At 41.7% G+C, this 14,944-nt stretch overlaps 1 protein-coding gene across 4 annotated transcripts in view; it reads left to right on the forward strand.

The window, feature by feature from the left end:
* PSD3 (pleckstrin and Sec7 domain containing 3) overlaps positions 1-14,944 on the forward strand; it is a 1,090,324-nt gene that overhangs the window by 381,168 nt on the left and 694,212 nt on the right. The gene's annotated exons all lie outside the window — the stretch shown is intronic.

Raw genomic sequence — 14,944 nt, forward strand, 5'->3', positions numbered from 1 at the left:
TTCCTGGGCGTTGACCTGTGGGTGCTGCCTTTATTTTTATCCGGTTAGGATGTATTTTATTTCTTTTTGTAAGCTCAAGACTGTTGTAGTTTTTCCCTTTGGAAAACTTTTTCTTCTACTGGGATTTGATACTGGCGATTTTGTGGTTGCGATAGCTATACTTCCGCGGAAGTTATAGAAAAAAAAAGTTAAGACATGGTTTAGGTCTCAGAGCCTACATGTCTACTGTTTGTCTGTTTATTTAGTCTAGCCCTGCTAGGGCTTAGACCTTTCAGTGGCCTTGAACAGTTCTGTCACACCCTGTATATCAGGCTGGTCCTGGTTGGGTGCTAGTTATATCTGTTCCTTTGGGCCCATATGAGACACGTTGTGCCTTTGACAACGGGCTGGTCTTGTTTGGGTACTGAGTTTGCTTAATTCTTGTTAAGAAGTTGTTTTCTTGTTCTACAAGTTATGAACGCCCTTCTATCCTAGATGTTAGGCTGGTGCTAATTTATTCATCTGGGTGGGACATCGGATGTTTGATATACTCAGTCCTAGGTGTTCTGCCCCTGCATATCTAGCAGGGTTAGCTGGGATTACGGATCCTGCTATGACAGTATACTTGAGGTTTCCTGAGGTCTTTTGGTTCTCTCCTTCGATAGAGGAAGGGGTTTAGATGACTCCATAAGAGATCTTCCGTACCTGGTTTGGGGGGGGGGCTTATGTCTCCTCTATGGTACTTCATTCCGGATTGCATTGTCCTGATTAGTCCCGATCTCTTTCGACAGGGCCTCTTCCTTATGGTTGAGGCTGGTTGTGTACTCGTTTCCCCTTTCCTTGGGGTCAGTCTTCCTGTCGTCTGATTGAGGAACTCCGGTCCTTAGGGTCCGCTTTCTTATGATATCCTTTTCTGATCCTATAATTTTTTAGGATCTGGGGGATTGTATGTTGTCTCTTTTACATATGTATGTTTACCCCTGCTTGGGCGATTCGGTTAGGTTCCGTCACCTGCTAGGATTTTTAGGATGCTCGTTCGTCAATTCCTTGAGCCATAGGGGCCACCGGAGATTGATCCAGAGTGGATCTTTAGAGACTGTCATATTCTCTCAAACAGAGATTACTTTCTAGCTTGAGTTCTGATCTACTTTGGGTCCTGCCTTCGTCTTATTTGGTGGGTGTGGAACCGAGAGGCCCGTTGGGGATGAGTTCAGTCTCTGGGATACTTACATGGAAGATCAGTGTTTCAGACCACGTGGGGGCATGGCTGTGATTGCATCAACATTGATGCAAGGTCATCTTCAGATGAAGTGCTCTTGTGCATGTGCCACAAGGGTTATTAGTTTGGATCCGGTTCCGGGTGTCCAGTCTTTTCACCTAGTCCTTGTCTTTGGCTGGGCATTTTGGTTTCTCTGTTTTCCAGATCTCATAAACGTTGGATCTGGCCGGTTGAGTAGCAGGTTAGGTTTCCCAATCCTTGGAAAATCTTCTTGTTCCTACTGGCGGCTTCTTTTTATTCCTTCCGGAGAAATGGGAATTTCTCTATGGAGCTGGCTGTAGTGGCCGGAGGGTTACCTTAGCTGCCTAGCAAGCGGATTTGCAGTTTGAAGACCAGTTGCAGCTTTTTGCGCCTTTCATGTGGGCTAGCAAGTTGTTGGGTCTTCGATTTCCTTATATTTGGAAGAATCTGATCTACTGCATCTATCCTGTTGGCTACTCCGGAGGTTGTTTCCTCCTCTGATCCGAAGTTCAGTGGGGGTTTGCTTCCCTGCTTTGCGTGCAGGATGTCATGAGTTTGTGTCCACCTGGAAGGTTGGATTTTCATGTTGCCTACTATTCTGATAGTTGTTAGTCGAGGGTCTCTCTTGGTTGAGTTTACCTTCCCCTCCGATTCTAAAGGGAAATGTGGATAGGTATTTTGGAACCCTAGCTAGTCTCTCTGGGGGTTCGTGCCTCTTCCTCTTTCCTTTCCTGGGGATCTCGTGGCTGGAGATTCATTGCTGATCGCTGGGCCTGGTCGTTACGGGGAATTTTTGTTCTCCTTTGTCCTTTGGACTTTACCAGTCGCGTCGGTGCTGGGACTGTTTACTCGGAGTAGGGGTCAGAAATTCTGACTGTTCTGTTGAGCATTGACCGCATATCATGAGGTGCTCCTTCCTTACGTGGGAGGCCTCCCGGTGGTACCTTCCCTCTGTGAGTTGCTGGTTTTTCATTCTTGGTCACGGTGCTGTCCTCCCTTCCCTGTGTTCTGGTAGGGGGTGAGTTGATGCGCACTGTTTTCAGAGTTTTTCTCTTCCAGGATGGTTCTGGTACGAATTTCCTAGCTATCTTGTTGTCCAGTTTTTGTAGGCTCGCGCTTAGTTTATTGTGGCTTTCGACTGGGGCGTAAACAGATATTCCTATCTGTTTTGTCTGTTCTACTTCAGGGGTTTTTTTTGAGTTTTTTTTAAGTTTCTTAGTGCTGGATAGCGCTCTGTGGTAAGGTAGAGGGTTCTACTTTTTGTCCTTCTGGGACTTCAGTTCTGGTTAGGACTTTACATTTCTTCCTTGGGATCCATGTAGGAGGTGGTCTGGAACTTTCCTTCCATTGCTTTCCTCTGTCGGTAGAGTATTTTCTATGCGACTTTTGTCCTATTCAGCCTTGTACTTCACTCATTTTGAGTTATGCTAGGGGCTTCTTCCTTTGTTTGCCCTTGATTTTTGGGGGTTTGTTTTGGCGGTCCTTTTGGACTTCCTTATCTGATCTTCCTTCATCTTCTTCTTCTGGAAGATTGTGAGGGAATTTTGGGTCCCCCTTCCCATTGGTCAGTGTGAGGTTTTTCCTTGGTGGGCTTCAAGTCAGCGGGACTTTTGTCTCCTCAGAGGTTTTGTGCTCAGTGGTGTCTAGGGATCTGAGTGGTCTTCAGCAAGGCTCTTTATGGTTCTAACTTATGGGCAGTTACTTGGTCCTCTTCCTTTTTTTGTCCTTTCTGTGTCTGTTGACGCAGTTTTTGTTATATCAGGCTGTGGTGCCCTCAGAGTGGGCCGCCTTTTTTGTTCGTGTGCGTTTTGCATTCAGTGTCCTCTATAGCTTGGGTATTTATTTCCCAAAAGTAATGAATGCAGCTGTGGACTCTCCCTGTTTAAGAAGAAAAACTTAAATTATGCTTACCAGATAATTTTCTTTTCTTCTGACGGGGAGAGTCCACAGCTCCCTGTCCGTGTTTTTTTCATGGGGCGGCCTTAATTTTTTTGGTCTTCTGGCACCTTTTTTCACCCTGATATTTCTCTTACTGTTCCTAGTTCCCTTGGCAGAATGACTGGGGGATGAGGGCAGTGGGGGAGGTAGTTAAGCCTTTGGCAGGGGTGTCTTTGCCTCCTCCTGGTGGCCCGTTTCTGTATTCCCAAAAGTAATGAATGCAGCTGTGGACTCTCCCCGTCAGAAGAAAAGAAAATTATCTGGTAATAAAGGGACAGTTTACTTAAATGCTGTTTATAAATGTCATATCTATATTAAAAAGTAAGTTATAGCACATCCTCATCTTATGAATAAAACTCCATCTAAAATATCACTAACATTCCAGATCTGTCTTTATAAATTGGAGAATTTACCATTACTTCAAGGGGTTCACCCAATGGGAGAAAGACGCACAATTTTAGATGCATTTTACAGCAAAAGCAGCAAAATAAATAGTGAATGTATAGTGTATTGCAATATTGAAACATTTCATGCATTGCTAATAGTCTAGTTACTGTATAATGGCATTTTAATGCTGCGTTGTTGGATTGATACATTTGTGTAACCACATGACCATTCATGTTTGCTAAATGATGATTTTTGTCCTGGTTGTTTTATGTTCCTTTCTTATCATGCCTTTAAGATATGGTTCTGCATTGTATAGTACAATAGAAAACCCTCAATAAAGATTCATAAAAAAAAAAAGTAAAGATACCATAGATAGTTATTGGACACCCTTCTATCCTAGCCCCTGCCTCTCAATGGTGCTATATGAAATAAAATAATTGAAAAAGTAGATCTAAAGTTATGGCTAAATAGATGTAATAGACCAAAATATTGTAAAAATTGCAATTGGCAGAATGAAGATGTGTTAATATGAAGGTACAAAGACATCTCCATTTTTCTGGATATAATGAATAATATATATTAATTTTAATGAAATATTATTTATCTTGTTTTTAGAAGGTACTGAAAATTTTCAATATCGGACCAATTTAATTATCATGTTCTCTTACTGCCCTCTAGTGGCTACATGTCTAACTAGTCAATAATAAGGAAAATGAATTTATTCATGGAACATTAAAGTTAAAGTGAGACATTTTTTTTCTCTCCCTTTCTAAATTTGGGCTTGATTTTCACAATCTCTTCAGCTTCAGTTGAAATCATTGTACAGATTAAACAGGGGCAGAACTCACTGAATTCTCTTAAGAAAATGGACAAAACCTGGAAGTCCCAGAGCGATTAGAATTCACTCCCATAAAAAGTAATGAGGCTTTCTGGGATGGGGAGGTTTACAGGAGAGCAAATGGCAAATATATACATATTTATCAAATGTACATCAAAGTTAAATTGTTTTCACTAAAGTTTAACTTGTGTATTCCACTAGTTTAGTATACAGTACTTTTTCTGTTAAATTGTTAATTTTGATCAAACTTCACCTGCAAATAGCTTGTGAGATAAATAAGTGAGACTTGCAGGTGTAAAATACTTTGAAAGTATAATGAGAATTATGAGGAAATTCATACACAAGAGAGGAATTTTGTGGTGCTTAACAAATAAATGATGACTAAAATAATAAACAAGGAACTTACCTGTCCCTCCCACTTCATGATATTGTCAGACTTATTTCACATAGAAAGAAATCCAAAATTCAAAAGATACATAGAATTGTACACAAATCACAATCCTAAGTATATTACTGTATACAGAATCCCTCTTCGCTGCGCTAGGTTCTCTGCCATGTCTCACCACATGAGAATGAGGCTTCCCTGCAATGTGAACGTTATGATGCTTTGCATTGCGTCTCACCTTTAATACCAGTGCACAATTGTGCTTGCTGATGATATGAGTGGAGTGCATATATCACACTTGCAAACTCACAATTTTGAGTTCTACTCGTAATCTGGCCCTTTGTATTTTAATTACTTTACACTTTCGATTTTGTCCTTTAACGGTTTACATTTTGTACTTTCTATTTTGAGTTTAATGAATGGGGTAAGTAGCGGAGCAATGGGCAGCAAATGTAAGGTATAAATGTATATGAATATATACATACAGTATATATTTATGTGTTTATATGTTTATATAAGCATATATATTTACAGTTTCAACACAGTTCCCATAGACTGCAATGTAAAGGCACTTTTCAGTTCCGTTTTCTTTCTAACACCTTACATCCCCTAACTTTAACCCCTAAAAACTGCTTCATGCAGTTATTATTTTAAAAATTAAAGATGCTACTTTTTTTTTATTTATTTTTTTAAAAAAAAGGCAACATACAGTTTATTTTGGGGGCAATTGGGGGACATTTGTAAAATTAACCAGAGATCTGATCTCTGGTTAATTTTCGTAGCGCTAATTGCTACCACAACGTGGCGGTAGCAATAACCAACCACTTGTAATGTCTGGTTAATTATCATGCGCCCGTTTAGCGCTCCGCTTGTAATGTAGCCCAAAGTAGGGTTATGCGATGTGGGAGGATATCACAATTTTTTGATGAAATATTGCGATTATGATTTTATTAAAATATTTGTAAGCATATGTTTTTAAGTAAAAATGCATCTTTAACGGTTTAAAATCTTCAAGTAAACCTTTCTGTACTAAAATTGCAAGCATTTAATTTTTCAACTATTGCAACCCTTTAAAAGGGGCACATAAATGATCTAATATAATTTATTTAAGCCCACATTTATTTAGAATTATCTCTCTATTTCTCTTGTTAAGTGTATCCAGTCCACGGATCATCCATTACTTGTGGGATATTCTCCTTCCCAACAGGAAGTTGCAAGAGGATCACCCACAGCAGAGCTGCTATATAGCTCCTCCCCTCACTGCCATACCCAGTCATTCTCTTGCAACTCTCAACTAAGATGGAGGTCGTAAGAGGACTGTGGTGTTTTATACTTAGTTTATTTCTTCAATCAAAAGTTTGTTATTTCTCCAACATAGGTGTGCCCGGTCCACGGCGTCATCCTTACTTGTGGGATATTCTCTTCCCCAACAGGAAATGGCAAAGAGCCCAGCAAAGCTGGTCACATGATCCCTCCTAGGCTCCGCCTTCTCCAGTCATTCTCTTTGCCGTTGCACAGGCAACATCTCCACGGAGATGGCTAAGAGTTTTTTGGTGTTTAAATGTAGTTTTTATTCTTCAATCAAGAGTTTGTTATTTTAAAATAGTGCTGGTATGTACTATTTACTCTGAAACAGAAAGGAGATGAAGATTTCTGTTTGTAAGAGGAAAATGATTTTAGCAACCGTTACTAAAATCGATGGCTGTTTCCACACAGGACTGTTGAGATGAATTAACTTCAGTTGGGGGAAACAGTGAGCAGACTTTTGCTGCTTGAGGTATGACACATTTCTAACAAGACTTGGTAATGCTGGAAGCTGTCATTTTCCCTATGGGATCCGGTAAGCCATTTTCTTAATTTTTAATATAAGAATAAAGGGCTTCACAAGGGCTTTAAAGACTGGTAGACATTTTTCTGGGCTAAAACGATTACTTTATAAGCATATTTAATGGTTTATAACTTTGGAGAGTTATTTTAATCTTGGGAATTCTGTTAAAAAAACGGCAGGCACTGTATTGGACACCTTTTTCACTGGGGGCCTTTTCTAGTCATAGGCAGAGCCTCATTTTCGCGCCACTAATGCGCAGTTGTTTTTGAGAAGCAAGGCATGCAGATGCATGTGTGAGGAGCTCAGATCCACTGAAAAAGCTTATTGAAGGCGTCATTTGGTATCGTATTCCCCTCTGGGCTTGGTTGGGTCTCAGCAAAGCAGATACCAGGGACTGTATAGGGGTTAAATGTAAAAACGGCTCCGGTTCCGTTATTTTAAGAGTTAAAGCTTTCAAATTTGGTGTGCAATACTTTTAAGGCTTTAAGACACTGTGGTGAAATTTTGGTGAATTTTGAACAATTCCTTCATACTTTTTCGCATATTCAGTAATAAAGTGTGTTCAGTTTAAAATTTAAAGAGACAGTAACGGTTTTATTTTAAAACGTTTTTTGTGCTTTGTTATCAAGTTTATGCCTATTAACATGTCTGAACTAGCAGATAGACGATGTTCTGTATGTTCGGAAGCCAAGGTTCCTCTCCATTTAAATATATGTGATGAAATGCAGATAAGGTGGTTTTGCGTACTAAACCTGGTTTTCTTCCGAAAGTTGTTTCTGACAAAAAAATTAACCAGGAGATAGTTGTGCCTTCTTTGTGTCCGAATCCAGTTTCAAAGAAGGAACGTTTGTTGCACAATTTGGATGTAGTTCGTGCTCTAAAATTCTATTTAGAGGCTACAAAGGATTTCAGACAAACATCTTCCTTGTTTGTTGTTTACTCTGGTAAAAGGAGAGGTCAAAAAGCAACTTCTACCTCTCTCTCTTTTTGGCTTAAAAGCATCATCCGATTGGCTTATGAGACTGCCGGACGGCAGCCTCCTGAAAGAATCACAGCTCACTCCACTAGGGCTGTGGCTTCCACATGGGCCTTCAAGAACGAGGCTTCTGTTGATCAGATATGTAAGGCAGCGACTTGGTCTTCACTGCACACTTTTACCAAATTTTACAAATTTGATACTTTTGCTTCTTCTGAGGCTATTTTTGGGAGAAAGGTTTTGCAAACCGTGGTGCCTTCCATCTAGGTGACCTGATTTGCTCCCTCCCATCATCCGTGTCCTAAAGCTTTGGTATTGGTTCCCACAAGTAAGGATGACGCCGTGGACCGGACACACCAATGTTGGAGAAAACAGAATTTATGCTTACCTGATAAATTACTTTCTCCAACGGTGTGTCCGGTCCACGGCCCGCCCTGGTTTTTTAATCAGGTCTGATGAATTATTTTCTCTAACTACAGTCACCACGGTATCATATGATTTCTCCTATGCATATTCCTCCTTTACGTCGGTCGAATGACTGGGGAAGGCGGAGCCTAGGAGGGATCATGTGACCAGCTTTGCTGGGCTCTTTGCCATTTCCTGTTGGGGAAGAGAATATCCCACAAGTAAGGATGACGCCGTGGACCGGACACACCGTGTGAGAAAGTAATTTATCAGGTAAGCATAAATTCTGTTTTTTAAATGGTACCGGAGTGTACTGTTTATCTCAGGCAGTATTTAGAAGAAGAATCTGCCTGCGTTTTCTATGATCTTAGCCGAAGTAACTAAGATCCTTTGCTGTTCTCACATATTCTGAGGAGTGAGGTAACTTCAGAGGGGGAATAGCGTGCAGGTTTTCCTGTAATAAGGTATGTGCAGTTAAAATATTTTTCTAGGGATGGAATTTGCTAGAAAATGCTGCTGATACCGAAGTAATGTAAGTAAAGCCTTAAATGCAGTGATAGCGACTGGTATCAGGGTTATTAATAGAGATACCTACTCTTATAAAAGTGTATTTTAAAATGTTTGCTGGCATGTTTAATCGTTTTTTACATATGTTTGGTGATAAAACTTATTGGGGCCTAGTTTTTTCTACATGGCTGGCTTGAATTTTGCCTAGAAACAGTTCCCTGAGGCTTCCCACTGTTGTAATATGAGTGGGAGGGGCCTATTTTGGCGTTTTTTTGCACAGCAAAAATTACAGACACAGACATCCAGCTTCTTCCTGCATGATCCAGGACTTCTCTGAAGGGCTCAAAAGGCTTCAAAAGTCGTATTGAGGGAGGTAAAAAGCCACAGTAGAGCTGTGGCAGTTGTGACTGTTTAAAAAACGTTTTTGTCATTTGTTATTCCGTTTTTGGTATTAAGGGGTTAATCATCCATTTGCAAGTGGGTGCAATGCTCTGCTTACTTATTACATACAATGTAAAAATTTTGTTACTGTAACTGCATTTTTTCACTGTTATTTCAAAATTTGGGAAAATTTGTGTTTCTTAAAGGCGCAGTAACGTTTTTTATATTGCTTGTAAACTTGTTTTAAAGTGTTTTCCAAGCTTGCTAGTCTCATTGCTAGTCTGTTTAAACATGTCTGACACAGAGGAACCTACTTGTTCATTATGTTTGAAAGCCATGGTGGAGACCCATAGGAGAATGTGTACTAAATGTATTGATTTCACCTTAAACAGTAAAGATCAGTCTTTATCTATAAAAGAATTATCACCAGAGGGTTCTGTCGAGGGGGAAGTTATGCCGACTAACTCTCCCCACGTGTCAGACCCTTCGCCTTCCGCTCAGGGGACGCACGCTAATATGGCGACAATTACATCAGGGACGCCCATAGCGATTACCTTGCAGGACATGGCTGCAATCATGAATAATACCCTGTCAGAGGTATTATCTAGATTGCCTGAATTAAGAGGCAAGCGCGATAGCTCTGGGGTTAGGAGAGATACAGAGCGCGCAAATGCTGTTAGAGCCATGTCTGATACTGCGTCACAGTATGCAGAACATGAGGACGGAGAGCTTCAGTCTGTGGGTGACATCTCTGACTCAGGGAAACCTGATTCAGAGATTTCTAATTTTAAATTTAAGCTTGAGAACCTCCGTGTATTGCTTGGGGAGGTATTAACTGCTCTGAATGACTGTAACACAGTTGCAATTCCAGAGAAATTGTGTAGGCTGGATAGATACTATGCGGTGCCGGTGTGTACTGACGTTTTTCCTATACCTAAAAGGCTTACAGAAATTATTAGCAAGGAGTGGGATAGACCCGGTGTGCCCTTTTCCCCACCTCCTATATTTAGAAAAATGTTTCCAATAGACGCCACTACACGGGACTTATGGCAGACGGTCCCTAAGGTGGAGGGAGCAGTTTCTACTTTAGCAAAGCGTACCACTATCCCGGTTGAGGACAGTTGTGCTTTTTCAGATCCAATGGATAAAAAATTGGAGGGTTACCTTAAGAAAATGTTTATTCAACAAGGTTTTATTTTACAGCCCCTTGCATGCATTGCGCCTGTCACTGCTGCGGCGGCATTCTGGTTTGAGGCCCTGGAAGAGGCCATCCAGACAGCTCCATTGAATGAAATTATTGACAAGCTTAGAACGCTTAAGCTAGCTAACTCATTTGTTTCTGATGCCATTGTTCATTTGACTAAACTAACGGCTAAGAATTCCGGATTCGCCATCCAGGCGCGTAGGGCGCTATGGCTTAAATCCTGGTCAGCTGACGTGACTTCAAAGTCTAAATTACTCAACATTCCTTTCAAGGGGCAGACCTTATTCGGGCCTGGCTTGAAGGAAATTATTGCTGACATTACTGGAGGCAAGGGTCATACCCTTCCTCAGGACAGGGCCAAATCAAAGGCCAAACAGTCTAATTTTCGTGCCTTTCGAAATTTCAAGGCAGGAGCAGCATCAACTTCCTCCGCTTCAAAACAAGAGGGAACTGTTGCTCATTCCAGACAGGCCTGGAAACCTAACCAGTCCTGGAACAAGGGCAAGCAGGCCAGAAAGCCTGCTGTTGCCCCCAAGACAGCATGAAGGAATGGCCCCCTATCCGGAAACGGATCTAGTGGGGGGCAGACTCTCTCTCTTCGCCCAGGCGTGGGCAAGAGATGTTCAGGATCCCTGGGCGTTGGAGATCATATCTCAGGGATATCTTCTGGACTTCAAAGCTTCTCCTCCACAAGGGAGATTTCATCTTTCAAGGTTATCAGCAAACCAGATAAAGAAAGAGGCATTCCTAAGCTGTGTGCAAGACCTCCTAGTAATGGGAGTGATCCATCCAGTTCCGCGGACGGAACAAGGACAGGGATTTTATTCAAATCTGTTTGTGGTTCCCAAGAAAGAGGGAACCTTCAGACCAATCTTGGATCTAAAGATCTTAAACAAATTCCTCAGAGTTCCATCATTCAAAATGGAAACTATTCGGACCATCCTACCCATGATCCAAGAGGGTCAGTACATGACCACAGTGGACTTAAAGGATGCCTACCTTCACATACCGATTCACAAAGATCATCATTGGTTCCTAAGGTTTGCCTTTCTAGACAGGCATTACCAATTTGTAGCTCTTCCCTTCGGGTTGGCCACTGCCCCGAGAATTTTTACAAAGGTTCTGGGCTCACTTCTGGCGGTTCTAAGACCGCGAGGCATAGCGGTGGCTCCGTATCTAGACGACATCCTGATACAGGCGTCAAGCTTTCAAATTGCCAAGTCTCATACAGAGATAGTTCTGGCATTTCTGAGGTCGCATGGGTGGAAAGTGAACGTGGAAAAGAGTTCTCTATCACCACTCACAAGAGTCTCCTTCCTAGGGACTCTTATAGATTCTGTAGAGATGAAAATTTACCTGACGGAGTCCAGGTTATCAAAACTTCTAAATGCTTGCCGTGTCCTTCATTCCATTCCACTCCCGTCAGTGGCTCAGTGCATGGAAGTAATCGGCTTAATGGTAGCGGCAATGGACATAGTGCCATTTGCGCGCCTGCATCTCAGACCGCTGCAATTATGCATGCTAAGTCAGTGGAATGGGGATTACTCAGATTTGTCCCCTCTACTAAATCTGGATCAAGAGACCAGAGATTCTCTTCTCTGGTGGCTTTCTCGGGTCCATCTGTCCAAGGGTATGACCTTTCGCAGGCCAGATTGGACGATTGTAACAACAGATGCCAGCCTTCTAGGTTGGGGCGCAGTCTGGAACTCCCTGAAGGCTCAGGGATCGTGGACTCAGGAGGAGAAACTCCTCCCAATAAGAGCAATATTCAATGCTCTTCTAGCTTGGCCTCAGTTAGCAACACTGAGGTTCATCAGATTTCAGTTGGACAACATCACGACTGTGGCTTACATCAACCATCAAGGGGGAACCAGGAGTTCCCTAGCGATGTTAGAAGTCTCAAAGATAATTCGCTGGGCAGAGTCTCACTCTTGCCACCTGTCAGCAATCCACATCCCAGGCGTAGAGAACTGGGAGGCGGATTTTCTAAGTCGTCAGACTTTTCATCCGGGGGAGTGGGAACTCCATCCGGAGGTGTTTGCTCAACTGGTCCATCGTTGGGGCAAACCAGAACTGGATCTCATGGCGTCTCGCCAGAACGCCAAGCTTCCTTGTTACGGATCCAGGTCTAGGGACCCGGGAGCAACGCTGATAGATGCTCTAGCAGCTCCTTGGTTCTTCATCCTGGCCTATGTGTTTCCACCGTTTCCTCTGCTCCCTCGACTGATTGCCAAAATCAAACAGGAGAGAGCATCAGTGATTCTGATAGCGCCTGCGTGGCCACGCAGGACCTGGTATGCAGACCTAGTGGACATGTCATCTCTTCCACCATGGACTCTGCCTCTGAGGCAGGACCTTCTAATACAAGGTCCTTTCAATCATCCAAATCTAATTTCTCTGAGACTGACTGCATGGAGATTGAATGCTTGATTCTATCAAGGCGTGGCTTCTCCGAGTCAGTCATTGATACCTTAATACAGGCTCGGAAGCCTGTCACCAGAAAAATCTTTCATAAGATATGGTGTAAATATCTTTATTGGTGTGAATCCAAGAGTTACTCATGGAGTAAGGTTAGGATTCCTAGGATATTGTCCTTTCTCCAAGAGGGTTTGGACAAAGGCTTATCAGCTAGTTCTTTAAAAAGGACAGATCTCTGCTTTGTCTATTCTTTTGCACAAGCGTCTGGCAGAAGTTCCAGACGTCCAGGCATTTTGTCAGGCTTTGGTTAGGATTAAGCCTGTGTTTAAAACTGTTGCTCCCCCGTGGAGCTTAAACTTGGTTCTTAAAGTTCTTCAGGGAGTTCCGTTTGAACCCCTTCATTCCATTGATATTAAACTTTTATCTTGGAAAGTTCTGTTTTTGATGGCTATTTCCTCTGCTCGAAGAGTCTCTGAGTTATCTGCCTTACATTGTGATTCTCCTTATCTGATTTTTCTTTCAGACAAGGTAGTTCTGCGTACCAAACCTGGGTTTTTACCTAAGGTGGTTTCTAACAGGAATATCAATCAAGAGATTGTTGTTCCATCATTGTGTCCTAATCCTTCTTCAAAGAAGGAACGTCTTTTGCATAATCTGGACGTAGTCCGTGCCTTGAAGTTTTACTTACAGGCTACTAAAGATTTTCGTCAAACATCTGCCCTGTTTGTCGTTTACTCTGGACAGAGGAGAGGTCAGAAAGCTTCAACAACCTCTCTCTCCTTTTGGCCTCGGAGCATAATACGCTTAGCCTATGAGACTGCTGGACAGCAGCCCCCTGAAAGGATTACAGCTCATTCTACTAGAGCTGTGGCTTCCACCTGGGCCTTTAAAAATGAGGCCTCTGTTGAACAGATTTGCAAGGCTTTGACTTGGTCTTCGCTTCACACCTTTTCAAAATTTTACAAATTTGACACTTTTGCTTCTTCGGAGGCTGTTTTTGGGAGAAAGGTTCTACAGGCAGTGGTTCCTTCCGTTTAAGTTCCTGCTTTGTCCCTCCCATCATCCGTGTACTTTAGCTTTGGTATTGGTATCCCACAAGTAATGGATGATCCGTGGACTGTATACACTTAACAAGAGAAAACATAATTTATGCTTACCTGATAAATTTATTTCTCTTGTAGTGTATCCAGTCCACGGCCCGCCCTGTCCTTTTAAGGCAGGTCTACATTTTAATTAAACTACAGTCACCACTGCACCCTATGGTTTCTCCTTTCTCGTCTTGTTTCGGTCGAATGACTGGATATGGCAGTGAGGGGAGGAGCTATATAGCAGCTCTGCTGTGGGTGATCCTGTTGGGAAGGAGAATATCCCACAAGTAATGGATGATCCGTGGACTGGATACACTACAAGAGAAATAAATTTATCAGGTAAGCATAAATTATGTTTTTTAGTGAACAGGCTACATAGCATAACATCAAAATAGCTGAAAATAGAGATTGGAGAAACAGTTTTTCTTCGCTTGGTTGTTAATCTCGTCTGGTTAATCTTGCTAACCTTTCCAGAACGTACTTTCAATTATAACACACACTGTGGCTTTTAGTTAACCCTTTCGTGCCAGGGTTAACGTGCCTACATTGGAACAACTGTTCCGATGTAAACAAATTGAAATCTTGTGATCGTGCACGTGATCATGAGATTTCAATGATGGGATTGCGTCAGGGGGGCATCCCTATGATGCTAGGCACGCCCTCCAGACCGCGATCCCATAAGGGAAGCGCCAGTAGCTTCAGGAAAGCCAAGCGGTTAGGACGTTGTATTCCGTCCTTCGGTGCTAAAGCCCAGCAAAGTTTGGATAGAATACAATGCCCTAACGGCGTTAAAAGGTTAAATACAAACGTTACACAGATTAATAAATAGTTACTTCATTTTAAATCTTCATAATCAATGTTTTTAAGCTGCTCTTTATTTATAATAAATAAAAATATGTAAATGTTTTTATCACTGTTTGTCATATTTGATATATTGAACACAGTATGGCTATTTGGTCACAGAACACTTTGTAAAATGTTTTTTTTCTTCTTTTTTTCTTCTTTTTTTCCTGCTGTATGTTATCTTGGATAGTGATTCTTATGCGTTTATGCCTGGAAAACCTTAGTATCAATGCCCTGTGCTATGGCTGTCATGCAAAAAAATAGTCTTAGGATATAAAAGTACTAAACTTCTAATGGAGATTTCCTGTTAGTTTATAAACTCTTAGGCAGTAAGGAGTATATTTTCCAGCAATAGTTTTAAATTATTGAACACATTTAGCAGCCCATAACCCCTTTTTACCTTATGAATTCTTAGAAATTTTATTTCAGCACCTCTGATTGGCTGTAAAGCCCACCTTTCTATATCTCTATCTATCTCTCTATCTATCTATCTATCTATCTATCTATCTATCTATCTATCAATCAAA

Source organism: Bombina bombina, chromosome 2 (assembly GCF_027579735.1).
Source record: "Bombina bombina isolate aBomBom1 chromosome 2, aBomBom1.pri, whole genome shotgun sequence".
NCBI classification, from domain to species: Eukaryota; Metazoa; Chordata; class Amphibia; order Anura; family Bombinatoridae; genus Bombina; species Bombina bombina.